We start from the raw sequence: 18,612 nt of genomic DNA on the forward strand, positions 1-18,612 counted from the left end.
GAAAACAAGCAAACATAACCGAATTTCCATACACCTACTTCTAGTGGTAACAGTGTAGACATGTTATATCTCTGATCCATTGTTATCCAAGCTATCAAGAGAGAGCATTTGCCCGCGAAAGGGAAAGGTCCCGAGTTCGAGTCTCGGTCCGGCACACAGTTTTAATCTGCCAGGAAGTTTCAGAGAAAATAATGCTCACAAACTGACTAGTCTCTACGTAAAAATCAGATATAACAGGACATCTAACGCGTACTTTCAAGTAACGCCTAAATACAAATTCCAACAAATGGCAGTATTGATATTATACCAAAGATAAGAACACGAATCGAATTTATAACTCCTTTACGATCATATCTAAAGCTTACAGCATCAAAAGTATCAGCTATTAATGTATTTCTGATACCATTAACGTAATCACTTTCCACTCCACTGGCGAATTTCTTGGTAGAGTCGTTTTCTCCCCTCCCTTTCTCTCTCTCTCTCTCTCTCTCTCTCTCTCTCTCTCTCTCTCTCCTTTTTGTTCTTTTTTTCTTCATCAGTCTTGTGACTGGTTTGACACAGACTACCACGAATTCCTTTCTTGTGTCATCTTCTTCATCTCGTAATACGACTTCCATTCTGCATCCCCAATTAATTGTTGAATGTACTCCAGCCCCCAGCTCCCTCTAGTGCCTTGGAGGTTATTTTCTGATGTTTTAACCTAAGTCCTATTAGCTTGTCCCTTCTTCTTGTCAGTATTTTCCCTCACGAATTCGAGTTAGAAACTCCTGACTTCTTGCGTTAACAGTCCACCTAGTTTTCAATAGCCTTCTTAATATCAAATGTTTCGATTATATATATAAACTTAAAACATATTTTCATTTAAAGTTAAATGCAAACTTGTCATAGGATATATATTATGGTACAATCGTACCGAGCATTGCACGATACCCGATATCTAACCATAAAATTACCATTGAATGATATGTAGCAAGAAAACCGATACTGCTCTTACTAACTGCCCAGACTATAGCAAACGATTTTTTCCCCCTTGGTACTTGTCTTGGCTCCTTTTTCCCTCTGCCCTTAAACCCGCTACTTTTCATTCGCTTCTCGATCACTTCTGTCTCCTAGATGGACCTGTCTTAGCGGGTAATCCTACCCAGATGAATGGACAAAATTTGGGCCCCCATATCCCGTCATTCCCTCGATTGATGCTAACAACCCGAGGTGACAGGAGAACTTTTGTGATGGGCACCACGTTGGTGACAATCTCGAAGAATTTTTGTTAGAGTATCCTGTGAAACTTTCAAGTAAGTCGCTCAAGAAATTTTCGAGATTTTTGCTGGCAATTTCTTCAAATGTAGCTTATGTCCATCCAGATATGTATATTAGAATATAGTGTAAAAATGTGAAGCAAATCGGTGAAGAAGTTTTCGACATTTTTTCTAGCAAAACAATACGATATATAAATAGTTGGTGTTCGTCAGAACGTATATTAGAACGTGGTATAATAATCTGAAGTAAATCTGTGAAGAACTTGTGCAATTTGTGCTAACAAGTTAAGGCGAATGGTCGATTTCGGTTTATTGGGAGAACTTTAGGAAAGTCTACTTCATCTGTAGAGTAGACCCCATATGGGACGCTAGCACGACCTATTCTTGAGTACTGCTCCAATGTTTGGATGCGCACCAGGTCATAGAGATAGGGGTGTAAATGTGGAAATCCAGTTTGTTTTTGCTGTATAAAAGAAATGTTTACTTCTCTTTCAGCTTCAAAAATTAGGCAAAGCAAATTCATAATGTTTTAGCAATGAATGTAATACAGGGTGGCGCAGGGGAACTGGAAATTTTGAACGTTACAGTTGGCAGCACTGTAGCGCCGGCAGATGTTTGAAACTTTGCACAGTTGATGTGAACGCATTGCCATTTAGTAATCATGGAGAATTGGACTGGTGTGGAACGTGCAGTAGCTGTGAGAGCGTTTTAAAAAAATGGTGATAGTGCGACTGCCGCGCAGAGAACATTTCGACAGCATTACCAGCTTGGACGTCATGGACGTGTCCCATCTGCGCATGCGATTACAACGTGGGTGCGTAATTTTGAAGAAACAGGATCTGCCTTGAAAAAGAAACCTCCAGGTGGCATTCCAACGGTGCGTACCCCAGAGAACATTGCAGCTGCTAGAGCTGCAATCGAGAGAAGTCCTCGCCGCTCCGTCCGACAGCATGCATCTTCGCTAGGGATTGAGCGACGAAGCTTACAAAGAATACTGCACGAATTAGACTTCCATCCCTATAAGTTGCAGATTGTGTAACACTTACATGAACGAGAGCCAGCGTCACGTATGGAGTTTAGTAGCCAGATATTGGTAACTTATGGATATCAGACGAAGCCCATTTCCACCTGAACGGATTCGTGAACAAACAGAATTTTCGTTATTGGGCACAGGACAGTCTTTGTGAGTTTCACCAGCGACCACTACACAGCGCCAAGGTATGTAGTGGTATCACGTCATGGTGTTATCGGCCCTTTTTTTTTTTTTTTTTGAACGTGAGAATGGTAGTGCAGTGACAGTAACATCCGCTCGATATGTTGAAATGCTTCAAACATTCTTTGCACCGAGACTGTACGAGCTTAATCTTAAACGTCGAAAACATGTGGTTTCAGCAGGACCGAGCCACGTCACACACTGCTCGACAATCGATGGCAGCAGTTCAATTGTTTGGAAGACACATTATTTCACGTAACGGAGACATTGCATGGCCTGCGAGATCCCCTGATCTTAGTGTGTGCGACTTCTTCCTGTGGGGATATCTCAAAGGCAAGGTGTACCGTACACGTCCTGCGACAATCCATGAACTGAAGGAGAACATTGGAAACGAAATCACTGCTATTCCCCAAGATTTGCTACACCGCGCATTCCATAGTTTTCATAACAGGCTGTTAGAGTGTGAACGCCGAATGGGAGCACATCTTTCCGATGTCATCTTTAAAAAGTAAAGAGACACTTTTGGACATTTTGATTGTAAAGACATACTGAATAATGGCATACTGAATACATTCACTTTCGTTAATAAATTACTAGTTTTATGAATTTATTCATGGAAATGACGTTATTTCCAAATTTCCCGCTTCCCTGCGCCACCCTGTATTATGAAATACAAAAAGTAAATAACTTAAAAATTAAAAAACATTCTCTGCTCGCACAACAACTCATTAATTTTTCAAGAAGTGCGGGTAATGTGGAAACGCCTTAAAATTATGGGAAACTGACTACTTCAAACGAAAACTATTAAAAATGTTATAAACTATTTTATTTTATATTAAATTTAAATTAGACAAAAATATTTTTAAACGCAACTGTAATAGAAAAATACTTCATAAGCGAAGTTTACTTGCAAAAATCGCGTGTGTAAATATCTCCTTCAATTCCGGCACACAAAGAATCACTCCTCGCACACTACACACATAAACCACAGTTTTCCCCGAACGTCTTTGGAAAATGCGCCTCCACAAAAAATACAAATGGCATCTTCTTCAGTAGGTTTTTCTTATCCAACTGGGAGATCCAAATCTGACTCGCCTGGAGAGAGAGTTGGTGCACTGGGCTCTTCATCTGAATCCTCAGATAACTTAAGCTGTTTTTTGCATGGTTTTCTAGGAGGAGCTTCACGTTTTTTCTTGCTTTTGGCAGGTGCTTTAGGAAGCTTCTGTTTACCCTTCAGTAAGGAGTCTTCAATGCGAGTTTTATAAGGCAAAGATGTCAAAACAGCTGATGAACCTGGCTTAAGACCTTCCTGTTCAGAGAAGGGATTGGCATGATACCTTGTGGACACACACACGTGGTGTTCTGCTCTGGACGACTGAGAGCCCAGTCTCGTGCACATTGTGCACATGATCAGCACTATAGGAATGTTTACTGTACTCATCTTCCAAACCGAGCGAGGTGGCGCAGTGGCTAGCACACTGGACTCGCATTTGGGAGGACGACGGTTCAATCCCACGTCCGGCCATCCTGATTTAGGTTTCCCGTGATTTCCCTAAATCACTCCAGGCAAATGTCGGGATGGTTCCTTTGAAAGGGCACGGCCGACTTCCTTCCCCGTCCTTCCCTAATCCGATGAGACCGATGACCTCGCTGTCTGGTCTCCTCTCCGAAACAACCTCACCTTCCGAAATGTCAAAAAACTTGTCTACAGCTTCTTTGTTGATCCCGTTTGCTCTCGAGAATGAGGTCCCCATAGGTTTGTGGATTGTGAGTTTATTTCTGTGTCGTCTAAGAAAAAGGTCAAACCAAGCTCAACCTGCAGCATTTGAAGTAAAAGGATGCTTAATATTATTTCTTTCCGCTAGCTGATATGCCATTCTCTTGACATCTAATCTGGTAAGGCCATGGAAGCGATTATCTATTTCAATGAGATACTGTACCAACTGTTTCTCAATAGCATCAGGTAGTACAGGCCTACGTCCAAGTCTCACATTCTTCAGGTGAGATATCACTATGCACAAACCTTTGAAGTGTCATCTGAGGTACACTGAAAGCTTTTACTGCTCTTCTTAACCCCATCTGCTTTTCCCTTAACGCTATTATAACCTTAATCATGCTTGCAGCATCCCACTTCTTCACAATAGCTCTTCGTTTCCGGTTAGTTAGCTTTAGTCGCATCTAGAAACAGACGCAAAACGTATTAGAAGTAATGTATTTGATGTTGGTATTGTGGAAACGTTTCCACAATGCCATCGTATGTACGCTTCCACATTACCTACACAATGGCCATTTTAAATTTCGGTAATTGCATTAAGCAACTATCCATTTAAGGTTGACAAAGGACTGCTAAAACCTTCTATGCACCTCCCTTTATAAGCTATCAGACGTAAAGAAAGATATCTACAAACTATGTAGATAAATATAATACTACAACTTACCTAAAAAAAGGTTTAGAAAATGCGCGAACGTAAATTGCATCACTATCACGGCGTCTGTTACTCAACTGACTGCTAACCCTCTACCGTGACAAATAGGAACTATTGCAACAATTTCTGGCTGCCGCACTACAGTGCAACACTCTGCAGGCCAGATACTAGACGTTTGCACATTACCCACACGCTTCCACATTTGCACCCCTATCTCTATAGAAGGAAGACATCGAGGCAATTCAGAGGCGAGCTGCTAGATTTGTTACCGGTAGGTTCGATCAGCATGCAAGTGTTATGGATATGCACTGGGAGGGAAGAAGACATTCATTTCGAAGAACACTACTGAGAAAATATAGAGAACCGGCGTTTGAAGCTGGCTGCAGAACGATCCTTCTGCCGCCAACATACATTTCGCTTTGTGGCCATGAAGATAAGATACGAGAAATTAGGGCATATAAGGAGTTCTGTAGACAGTCGTTTTTCCCTCTCTGTGTCTGCGTGTGGAACAGGGAAGGAAACGACTAGTTGTGGTACCCTCCGCCACCCACCGTACCATGGCTTGCCGAGTATGTATGTACAATGAAGAGCCAAAGAAACTGGTACACTTGCCTAATATCGTGTAGGGGCCCCGCGAGCACGCAGAAGGAATGGACTCGACTAATCTCTGAAATAGTGCTGGAGGGAACTGACACCATGAATCCTGCACGGCTGTCCATACATTAATCTGTAAGAGCACGAGGGGTGGAAGTCCCTTCCCAACAGCACGTTGCAAAGCATCCCAGATAATGTTCATGTCTGGGGAGTCTGATGGACAGCGGAAGTGTTTAAACTCAGAAGAGAGTACCTGGTGCCACACTGTAGCAATTCTGGACGTGTGGGGTGTCGTATTGTTCTGCTGGAATTGCCCAAGTCAGTCCGAATGCACAATGGACATGAATGGATGCAGGTGATCAGACAGGATGCTTACGTACGTGTCAAGTGTCACAGTCGTATTTAGACGAATCAGGGGTCCCTTATCAACCCAAATGCACACGCCCCACACAATTACAGAGCCTACACCCGCTTGAACAGTCCCCTGCTTACATGCAGGGTCCATGGATTCGTGGGGCTGTCTCCATACCCGTACACGTCCATCGGCTCGATACAATTTGAAACGACACCGTCCGACCAGGCAACATATTTCCAGTCATCAACAATCGAACGTCTGTGTTGACCGGCCCAGGCGAGGTGTAAAGCTTCACGTCGTGCAGTCATCAAGGGTTCACGAGTGGGCGTTATGCTCCGAAAGCCCATATTTTCTCAGTAGTGTTCTTCGAAATGAATGTCTTCTTCCCTCCCAGTGCACATCCATAACACTTGCGTACTGATCGAACCTACCGGTAACAAATCTAGCAGCTCGCCTCTGAATTGCCTCGATGTCTTCCTTCTATAGAGGTAGGGGTGTAAATGTGGAAGCGTGTGGGTAATGTGCAAACGTCTAGTATCTGGCCTGCAGAGTGATGGTTCGCACGCTGACACCTGTTGATGGCCCAGCATTGAAATCTGCAGCAATTTGCGGAAGAGTTGCATTTCTCTGACGTTGAACGGTTCTCTTCAGTCGTCGCTGGCCCCTTTCTTGAAGAGTTTTTTTCTGGCCACAGCGATGTCGAAGACTTGATGTTTAACTGCAAGAACACCAAAATGAAAATCTCCGCTCGAAACAACCTAATTCGCAAACTAGCGGGGACACAGTGGGGATCACATCCACAAACTATTCGCTGTTCTGCAATGGCACTGTGCTTTTCTACTGCTGAATATGCTTCTCCAGTCTGGTACAGGTCATCTCATGCCAGACAATTAGACACTGCCCTCAACGAAACCTGCAGGTTGATCACAGGTTGCTTAAGACCTACCCCAACTGATAAGCTCTACTGCCTGGCTGGAATAGCGCCACCGTGGGTACGCAGAACAGTGGCTGCCAGCAAGGAGAGACTGAAAGTGGAACAGGACAGTGCCCATCCACTGCACGGACATAATCCACCACAGCAACGGCTGAGATCGCGAAAGAGCTTCCCGAGAAGCTCACCATTTCACTAGAGAAGGCAAGGCTGGAGCTATGGAAGAAGTAGACGCCTCATGTGCAGACGTCATAAGCTGAAAAACTGCCACCTGGACACAACGAGAGCTGGCTGGTGTGGAGATCTTTAAACAGATTACGATCAGGAGTTGGACGATCAGAGGCAACCTGAAGAGATGAGCCTTCGTAACAGAAGATACGTCCTGTGATTGTGGACAAGAACAAACCACAAGCCACATGCTCCAGTGCCTTTTGTGCCCTACATCCTGCACGAAGATTGATCTCCTGCAAGCCACTCCAAGCGCCTTGGAGGTTGCAAAGTACTGGGCACATGTAATATAAATACAATTTGTGTATATATATGTACATATTTATTGATGTGTATAGCTACTGTAAATTTGTATGTTACTGATTCGAGAATAATAATAACTGGGTTCCTCATAGTAACGGAATACTCGTGCAACACTCGTACGGGAAAATCCCCACTTCATCGCTACCTCGGAGATGCTGTCGGACATTGCTCGTACGCTGACTGTAACACCACGTTCAAACTCACTCACATCTTGATAACCTGCAATAGTAGCAGCTGTAGCCGATCTAACAATAGCGCCAAACACTTGTTTTACATAGGCGTTGCCGACCGCAGCGACTCTACGGCCCACAGTGGAGCTGGGAGCGCGATCACACGCACACACACACACACACACACACACACACACACCGGATACGCCACACACATAAACTTGTTGAGCTAACAGGCCGTGTGACGTGCTGGCGGCGTGGAAGCGAAGCGCCAGGGGCGGCCACGGAATACCGTGGGAAGCTAACCCGACAAGCACAACGCCGAATGCCGATACCGGCTTCCGGCTCTTTTACCTGTCCTGCCGGCGATTATCACTCACCAGTTGTCACGCTAGGCGAGTATCTAGGAGTGGGAGAGAGGTTCATGGAGGATGGAGATCATTACCCCACCAGCCACAGTCAATGTTCTGCTAAAAGCATGTATAAACTGCCGGCCGCTGTGACCGAGCGGTTCTAGGCGCCTCAGTCAGGAACCGCGCTGCTACTGCTAGGGTCAGATGGTATACCAGTCAGGTTCCTCTCAGAGTATGCAGACACAATAGCGCCTTTCTTAGCAATCATATGCAACCGCTCACTTGGCGAAAAGTCTGTTGCTGAAGACTGGAAAGCAGCACAGGTCACACCAATATTCAAGAAAATAAATAGGAGTTACCCATTGAATCACAGACCCATATCACTGACCTCAGTTTTCAGTAGGATTTTGGAGCATATACTGCACTCGAATATTATGAATCACCTTGAAGAAAATGACTTATTGATACATAACCAACACGGATTCAGAAAATATCGTTCTTCTGCAACTCAGCTAGTTCTTTATTCCCATGAAGTAATGAGTGCTGCCGACAAGGGATCTCAGATCGATTCCATATTCCTAGAGCCGGCCGCTGTGGCGCTTCAGTCTGGAACCGCGTGACCGCTACGGTCGCAGGTTCGAATCTTGATTCGGGCATGGATGTCCTTAGATTAGTTAGGTTTATGTAGTTCTAAGTTTTAGGGGACTGTTGACCACAGATGTTAAGTCCCATAGTGCTCAGAGCCATTTGAACCATATTCCTAGATTTCCAGATGGCTTTTGATACCGTTCCTCACAAGCGAATATTAATCAAATTGCGTGCATATGGAGTATCGTCTCAGTTGTGTGACTGAATTCGTGATTTCCTCTCAGAGAGGTCACAGTTCGTAGTGATAGACGGTAAATCATCGAGTAGAAGCGTCCCGCAAGGCAGTGTCATAGGCCCTCTGCTGTCCCTGGTTTACATAAATGATCTAGGTGGTAATCTGAGCAGCCCCCTTAGATTGTTTGCAGATGACGCTGTAAATTACCGTCTAGTAAAATCATCAGACTATCAATTCCAATTATAAAATGATCTAGAGAGAATTTCTGTACGGTGTGAAAAGTGGCAATTGGCACTAAGCAAAGAAAAGTGCGAGGTCACCCACATGGGTAATAAACGATATCCGATAAATTTTGGGTATACGATAAATCGCATAAATCTAGGGGCTGTCAATTTGACTAAATACCTAGGAATTACAATTACGAGCAACTCAAATTGGAAAGACTACGTAGGTAATATTGTGGGGAAGGCTAAACATAGACTGCGCTTTGTTGGCAGAACACTTAGAAGATGCGACAAACCCACTAAAGAGACACCGTACGTTACACTTGTCCGTCCTCTGCTGGAATATTGCTTCGCGGTGTGTGATCCTTACCAGGTGGGGTTGACGGAGGACATCGAAAAAGTGCAAACAAGGGCAGCTCGTTTCGTGTTATCGCGCAATAGGGGTGAGAGTGTCACTGATATGATACGCGAGTTGGGGTGGTGGACACTCAAACAAAGGCAGTTTTCTTTCCGGCGAGATCTATCTGCGAATTTTCAGTCACCAGCTTTCTCTTCCAAATGCGAAAATATTTTTGTTGACACCCGCCTACGTAGGGAGAAATGATCATAATAATAAAGTAAGAGAAATCAGAGCTCGAACGGAAAGACTTATTTGCTCCTTTTTCCCACGCGCCATTCGCGAGTGGAGTGGTAGAGAAGTAGTATGAAAATGGTTCGATGAATCCTCTGCCAGGCATTTAAGTGTGAATTGCAGAGTAACCATGTACATGTAGATGTAGACGGTCGCAGATTCGAATCTTGCCTCGGGCATGGATGCGTTTGATGTCCTTAGGTTAGTTCTGTTTAAGTAGTTCTAAGTCTAGGGACTGATGACTTCAGATATTAAGTCCCATAGTGCTTAGAGCCATTTGAACCATTTGTATACACTGCCTGACCAAAAAAGATACCCATACACACTAACAGCAGGTATGTAAGTGATTACAGTTGCAGTTGTCAGTGACAGATTGAATCACCACCAGAGAGCATTAGTCTTGTTTGTTTAGCCTTATGCTATCTGCAACGCGTTCGAACATTGTGTTCAAAATTTTCATGTTCCCTCATTCACTACACACAAACGATTTGTTCTAAAGAAAAAAGAAACAGGATCTTTCTGGAGGAAATTTAACATTGCTAAATTTTGAACGTAGGCACCTTTTCGCTGTAGATCGTAGTTTTCGCATAAATCAAGAAAAACGTACAAAAGTGACCTTCAAACTCGTTTTCCTTAAATAATTCCAAACCCACTGTCTTCAGTGAAAACGCATCCCAGTACAACATTTAACTACATTAAATTTCCTACAAAAAGCTCTCGTTCATTTTTTCTGTAGGTCTAGTAGTTCGGTCCTAACGAGCGAGAGAATAGGAAAATTTTGCCTGTGGTTTTCAAGACGTTGAGGGTTGCATAAAACCGATCGGCAGGGTCTGCTGAATGACCATCTATAAGGGGTGTGAAGAGGACCATACATCGAGTGATGACTGTGAAGGACACGGAGACGCTGTGTAGTCGTGCGAGTCAGTGTTGTCAGCACCAGACAGAGTTAGAAAGCCTTCCATTTGGTCGGCTGGCCGAGTCGTGACATGTCCAGATTTGTAGGGCTTTCAGATATGACAGTGGTCCAACCTTGGTCTGCAAATGAACTTGAAGATATTTTAATTTACGCAGTCAAATGCCTTTGATAGGTCACAGAAAAAACCTCTAGCCTGCAATTTACTCCATCATGAAATAAGTGCAGTCTGTGGAATGTCTACATGCGCTTCCCACCACTGCTTATAAAACATTCGTCGATGTGTATGGGAGCCATCCGAAATAGTAACGACCGGGGATACTCAATGTGTACAAAGAAGGTCAGCACGAGTCGTCACAGGTATTGATGGATGCGTCGGGGGAGGATAGATTTCAAAGACGCTGCAAAGCAATAAGTTGAGGCTGAAGCGGCATTGCGAGGAAGTATCAATAGAGGGTTTTTTGTTACTTGAGGAGAAGTAAGATTTAGGAAGTTTTCCAGGCGTCAGATAGTAACCTGTGTAGAGTGTACTTACTACAGCGTGCGCAGATGTATTAAACATTCCTCCCGTTTCCCAGTTGCGAACGGAACGGGAAGAAAGTCTAATGCTGGGCAGCTCGGGAAATACCCTCCGCCACACACTCCACAGCGATTTTCGGAGCATGGATGCAGTTGTCGCTGGTACTATAAGATGTACGTAGCACCAGTCGATACCGCGGAGGTTCCCTGCTTGGCTGTTTGCTGCAGTTTCTCGGCGGGCAGCGTGTTTGCAGCTGCGAGGCGTTGCCGTGGCCAGCGTTCAGATAAAGACCCCTCTCTCTTCTCTCTTGGGCGACCTTGACACAGGCGTAAACACAGCGATGTGCGCAGCGCAGCGCCAGCACTCCACACGTCAGGAGCTAACAGCTAATCCTCGCACGGGTGCTCGCGCTCCAGAGCCAGGCGCAGTGTCCAAGATGTATCCATGGCTCAACGGAAGCCGTGCTCTTTCCTTACTGAGGCCAGCGGTCTCCTGGCTGATTTGATGTAGCCCGCCACGACTTCTCCTCTGCCAAACCCTTTATCTCGGAGTAGTACTGAACGTGCTCAGTTATTTGTTGTTGTTGTTAATATTATTATTATCGTATGCATCAATTACAGTAATACACATTTAACAAAACAAAGAAATATATACAGGGAGCGAAAGGCTATTTACAATTTGTACAGAAACCAGATGGCAGTTATAAGAGTCGAGGGGTATGAAAGGGAAGCAGTGGTTGGGAAAGGAGTGAGACAGGGTTGTAGCCTATCCCCGATGTTATTCAATCTGTATATTGAGCAAGCAATAAAGGAAACAAAAGAAAAGTTCGGAGTAGGTATTAAAATCCATGGAGAAGAAATAAAAACTTTGAGGTTCGCCGATGACATTGTAATTCTGTCAGAGACAGCAAAGGACTTGGAAGAGCAGTTGAACGGAATGGACAGTGTCTTGAAAAGAGGGTATAAGATGAACATCAACAAAAGCAAAACGAGGATAATGGAATGTAATCGAATTAAGTCGGGTGATGCTGAAGGAATTAGATTAGGAAGTGAGACACTTAAAGTAGTAAAGGAGTTTTGCTATTTGGGGAGCAAAATAACTGATGATGGTCGAAGTAGAGAGGATATAAAATGTAAACTGGCAATGGCAAGGAAAGCGTTTCTGAAGAAGAAAAGTTTGTTAACATCGAGTATAGATTTAAATGCCAGGAAGTCGTTTCTGAAAGTATTTGTATGGAGTGTACCGATGTATGGATGTGAAACATGGACGATAAATACTTTGGACAAGATGAGAATAGAGGCTTTCGAAATGTGGTGCTACAGAAGAATGCTGAAGATAAGAGGGGTAGATCACATAACTAATGAGGAGGTATTGAATAGAATTGGGGAGAAGAGGAGCTTGTGGCACAACTTGACTAGAAGAAGGGATCGGTTGGTAGGACATGTTCTGAGACATCGAGGGATCACCAATTTAGTATCGAAGGCAGCGTGGACGGTAAAAATCGTAGAGGGAGACCAAGAGATGAATACACTAAGCAGATTCAGAAGGATGTAGGCTGCAGTAGGTACTGGGAGATGAAGAAGCTTGCACAGGATAGAGTAGCATGGAGAGCTGCATCAGACCAGTCTCAGGACTGAAGACCACAACAACAACAACATATAAAAATGAACATGTGAAATTATATGTAGTACACAAGTTTTAAAACGGCTCAGACTATGGACTCGATCCAGCGGAGTGCCTCGTGGGATGCTTGACGGAGCTTCTCAATGCCACCAGGGAAGCATCTGATTGGACAGTCATTCACAATGTGGCTCATTGTTTGGGTGTCACCACAGTCACACACACTGTCACTTGAAAAGCTCCACTTGTGCGTGTTGTATTTGCACCTACCCTCTTCAGTCCGATATCTGTTTAACTGCACCCACACCTCCCTTGGTTGGTGGAAGCCTGGGACTGTAACTGTTGGATCGTCTACAAGTTCTTGGTTTCGGGTTCTTGTAGCTTGCCTCTCACGTTTCCACTCTGCGTCGTGGTCGAATCCTGTGGATAGCATTTGGACTCCCATTTCATATGCTGGTCTTCTAGATTTGAGGCGTTTCCTGGGCAGTGATAGCAAATCGTCAGGAAGAGGGATCGAGTTGTTTTCAGAAACTTGCTGACAGAGGTTGTAAAGAGCAGCCTTTCCACGGAGGTCTGGTGGACAGATGTTTGAAAGCACTGGTAGCCAGCAAGTAGGTATAGACCGGACTGTACCACCAATTACTCTCATAACTGAGTTCAGTTGGACGTCTACTTTCGCTCCATGGGTGCTTCAGAGCCAAACTGGTGCACAGTATTTTGCTGCAGAGTATACTAGTACAAGAGTGCAAGGGATGCTCCTCGGAGGACTGATGTGGTTGCTCCCCATATACTGCCTGCCAGCTTTCTCACAAGGTTCACTCGTGTTGGTATCTTCTTGGGAAAGTTGGAAAGGTGTTTTTGTATGTTAAAGTTCTGTCCAGAGTGACTTCCAGGTATTTTGCGCTACTGTTGTATCTGACTGCGCCAAGAGGGCCGAACTGTGGACTGATCTTCGCTGATGAAAGGCAATTAGAGGGGTGGAACAGGCTTACCTCAGTTTTAGAAACATTTGGTCTCAGTCGCCATGTCTCAAAATACTCATAAAGTTTAGTAAGGCTCTTCGTTAGGTGTTCTTCACATTCAGAAAGGTCTTCACTCTTATATGAAATTGCCAGGTCATCTGCATATTGAAATTTTCGGCAGGTCAAATTCGGCAGGTCAGCTGTGTAGAGGTTGAATAACTCTGGAGCAAGAACAGAGCCCTGAGGTAATCCGTTATTGAGTACATACCATCTGCTTTCCTCTTCTCCTTGATGTACTTTAAACCGCCTGTTGCTTAACATGTTACTTAAAAGGTTGCCTAGAGTTTTGCAAGGTATTGCTCTCAAAAATTCCAATAATAGGCCCTCGCGCCACTCAGTGTCATAAGCTGTTGCCAGGTCAATGACCACTACTCCAGTTATTTGTTGGGTATATTACACTAAAGAAACTAGTACATCTGCCTATATCGTGTAGGACCCCGCGAACAAGCAGAAGTGTCACAACACGACGTGGCATGGACTCATTGTCTGAAGTAGCGCTGGAGAGAACTGACACCATGAATCCTGCAGAACTGTCCATAAATCCGTAAGAATAGGAATGGATGGAGATGTCTTCTGAGCAGCACGTTGCAAAGAATCCCAGATATGCTTAATAATGTTCATTTTGGGGAGTTTGGTGGCAAGCGGAAGTCTTTAAACTCAGAAGTGTGTACCTGGAGCCACACTGCAGCCATTCTGGACGTGTGGGGCGTCGCATTGCCCTGCTCTAATTGCCTGGTCCGTCGGAATGCGCAATGGACATGAACGGATCCAGGTGATCAGACATACGTGTCACCTGTCAGAGTCGTATCTAGACGTCCAGGGGTCCCATATCACTCCATCTGCACACGCCCCGCCGTTACAGAGCCTACGCCAGCTTGAATAATCCCCTGGTGACATGCAGGGTCCATGGATTCTTGAGGCTGTCTCCATACTCGTACACGTTCATCCGCTCGATACAATGTGAAACGAGACTCGTCCGACGAGGTAACTTGTTTCCAGTCATCAAGAGTACAATGTCGGTGTTGACGGGCCCAGGCGAGGCGTAAAGCGTTGGATAGTGCAGTCAAGAAGAAAACGAAAAGCATGGTAATTGGAGCAAAGGGGAGAAATTGCCATATGAAAATAGAAAATAGGGGGAGAGGAAATAGAGCAAGTGAATAACTTCAATTACTTGGGAAGTGTAATAATGGATGATATGTATTGCTCAACAGAAATTAGGAAAAGAATTGCAATGGCAAAAGAGGGATTCAACAGGAAACAGAAATTACTTTGTGGACCACTAAACAAAGATCTAAGAAAAAGACTTGCCAAATGTTACATCTGGAGCGTTGCACAATATGATGCGGAGACATGGACATTGAGGAAGGAAGATACAAGAAGATTGGAGGCGCTAGAGTTGCGGATATGGAGAAGAATGGAAAAAGTGAAAAATGGGAAGACCGAGTGAGGAATGAAGAAGTATTAAGGAGAGTTGGAGAAGAAAGAAACATGCTGAAAGTCATCAGAAAGAGAAAACGGAACTGGGCTGGACATTGATTGAGGAGGGACTGTTTATTGAAGGAAGTAATAGAAGGAATAGTGGATAGAAAAAGGAGAAGAGAAAAAAGAAGATATCAAATGCTGGACAATATCAAAGGAGGCAAATATTCAGAAATGAAAAGACTGGTTATTGACAGACAAAAGTTGAAGAGGTTTAACCCATGACAAGACCTTCCATAAGGCAGAATACCATATTACTACTACATCCAACAGTCGCCATGAATGATGTCATCGACTGGCCGAATGTTCTGTGGGGTCACTGCAGTTACCGGCGTGCCACTCCGTGTTTTTTCAGCCAACAGTGTTTGCCCTTCACCTTCGCAACAGTGACGAACTCATCATCTAAGAGTGCTCATATCCACTATTGCATCACCGTACACATTTTTCAGTCTTTCACGAATGCGAATGGCCGTTTCACCTTCTGCATTTAAGAATTCTGTCACAGAACGCTCTCTAATATGAACATCAATAACTCTCAGTTTGTATGTGACTGCAGTACAGACATTTGTTACTACTGCAGTGCGCTAGAGAAGCAGCACTGTGGAATAGCACCGAATTCAAATTTTTCACTGAACTCTTTGTTTAAGGAATATTACTTATTGAATGATCCTTATAGTAGAGTTTTTTTGGCCAGAAATTCCTTTTGCCTGCCCTAATCTGCTTCTTATATCCCCATTGACTCGACCTGTAGAAACCAGATGGAATAAGTCTCGTCTGACCTCAATTGTGGGTTCTTTGATTGCTCTTGGAGCAGGCTCATCACACTAGAACACATGAAATATTAGTTTACTACATAAATAAGAAAGAGATTAACTTAACTTTGACACAGATCTTTGCCACAAGGTCTTCCTGATAAGTTACAATTGTTACTGGCTAACTGAGCGTCACTTGAGAAACCTACACTACTGGACATGAAGATGACGCGAAATTTAACCGACAGGAAGAAGACGCTGTGATATGCAAATGATTAGCTTTTCAGAGCATTCACACAAGGCTGGCGCCGTTGGCGACACCTACAACGTGCTGACATGAGCAAAGTTTCCAATCGATTTCTCATACAGAAACAGCAGCTGACCGGCGTTGCCTGGTGAAACGTTGTTGTGACGCCTCGTGTAAGGAGAAGAATTGCGTACCATCACGTTTCCGACTTTGATAAAGGTCGGATTGCAGCCTATCGCGATTGCGGTTTATCGTATCGCGACAATGCTGCTCGCGCTGGTCGAGGTCCGATGACTGTTAGCAGAATATGTAATCCGTGGGTTCAGGAGGGTAATACGGAACGCCGTACTGGATCCCAACGGCCTCGCATCTCTAGCAGTCGAGATGACAGGCATCTTATCGGCATGGCTGCAACGGATCGTGCAATCACGTCTCGATCCCTGAGTCAACAGATGGGGACGTCTGCAAGACAACAACCATCTTCACGAACAGTTCGACGACGTTTGCAGCAGAACGGACTATCAGCTCGGAGACCATGGCTGCGGTTACCCTTGACGCTGCATCACAGACAGGAGCGCCTACGATGGTGTACTCAACGACGAACCTGGGTGGACGAATGGCAAAACGTCATTTTTTCGGATGAATCCCGGTTCTATTTACAGCGTCATGATGGTCGCATCGGTGTTTGGCGACATCGTGGTGAACGCACATTGAAAGCGTGTATTCGTCATCGCCATACTGGCGTATCACCCGCCGTCACGGTATGGGGTGCCATTGGTTACACGTCTCGGTCACCTCTTGTTTGCATTGACCGCACTTTGCACAGTGGACGTTACATTTCAGATGTGTTAAGACCCGTGGCTCTACCCTTCATTCGATCCCTGAGAAACCCTATATTTCAGCAGGATAATGCACGACCGCATGTTGCAAGTCCTGTACGGGCCTTTCTGGATACAGAAAATGTTCCACTGCTGTCCTGGCGAAAACATTCTCCAGACTTCTCACCAATTGAAAACGTCTGGTCAATGGTGGCCTAGCAACTGGCTCGTCACAATACGCCAGTGACTACTCTTGATGAACTGTGGTATCATGTCGAAGCTGCATGGGCAGCTGTACCTGTACACGCCATTCAAGCTCTGTTTGACTCAATGCCCAGGCGTATCAAGGCCGTTATTACGGCCAGAGGTAGTTGTTCTGGGTACTGATTTCTCAGGATCTGTGAACCCAAATTCCGTGAAAATGTAATCACATGTCAGTTTCAGTATATTTGTTCAATGAATACCCGTTTATCATCTGCATTTCTTAATGATGTAGTAATTTTAATGACCAGTAGTGTATTTAGAAACTTTGCTCTCGCAGTACAATATTCCATATTTAAACGAACAAGCCCAGCACAAGCTTTAACTATTATATTGGCTCTACACTATGATGCTGACTCCTTGTGATGAAGTCACGAACTGGGGTAGAGCTCTCGCTGTCTCTGCACTATATTGACCTCAGTGGGAGGGGCTGCTGTTGCTGAGAGGGGAGGTGTGGCCATCAGGAACGCCTCCTGTATGCCATTGCGGACTGAGTCCTCACTAATTTCTATGGTATCGATTCGTATTTGTCAACTTTTGTGTGGCAACGTCTTCTCTGTACAATACCTCATTACCATCAACGTTATTTTTCTTCTGACGTAGTAGAAGCTGTTCACTTCTTCTACCTCATTGTCCCTAATTTTAATAGTTTCTGACGTGTTTAGTTTTTTCTACTCCTAATTACTTTACTCTCAATTCATATCCTGTGCTCTGTAGACTGTCCATACCATTCGTTATGTCCTGCAGACCTTGCTATCTTTCGCTGTGGAGAGTAATTTTTCGCAACTTCGACCATTTTATATTGTCGAATGCTTATTCTAGGTAGGCAAATCTTTTGAACGTCTGTTGACTTTTCTGAAGTCTTGCTTCCGTCATGAAGTGCAACGTGAGAAATGGTGTTCTGGCGTCTTTGCCTCCTGCCCTTTGTAATAGGAACACTTCTCTCTGGTTCTTTGTTTCTTACGGTTTCCTCTTGGTTCTTGTACAAATGGTATATTACTCTACAGTATATTTTCCAGTTCCTTTCGCCGATGTTTATGACTACTTCGAACTTATTCCACGGTTTTACTTTGTCGAAGCCTCCTTCTAGGTCTAGAAAAACGGAAAACTGTGCGCTTCAAGGAACATAAAAGTGTAGTGTCCGAAGACAACAAGAGTCGCAGTTAAAGTCAGTACTGTCACATTATTTCGAGGACGGTAAGGCGTGGTGCTGTAGCAGTAAACAGAGAGGTTTCGAATCCCGGTGGGAGCACGGAAATTTGTATCATCGTTTTAACCTAGCCTTCATCTGTCAGTCCGCACCTCGTGGTCGTGTGGTAGCGTTCTCGCTTCCCGCGCCCGGGTTCCCGGGTTCGAGTCCCGGCGGGGTCAGGGATTTTCTCTGCCTCGTGATGACTGAGTGTTGTGTGATGTCCTTAGGTTAGTTAGGTTTAAGTAGTTCTAAGTTCTAGGGAATTGATGACCATAGATGTT

Source organism: Schistocerca piceifrons, chromosome 9, assembly GCF_021461385.2.
Source record: "Schistocerca piceifrons isolate TAMUIC-IGC-003096 chromosome 9, iqSchPice1.1, whole genome shotgun sequence".
Lineage (NCBI taxonomy): Eukaryota > Metazoa > Arthropoda > Insecta > Orthoptera > Acrididae > Schistocerca > Schistocerca piceifrons.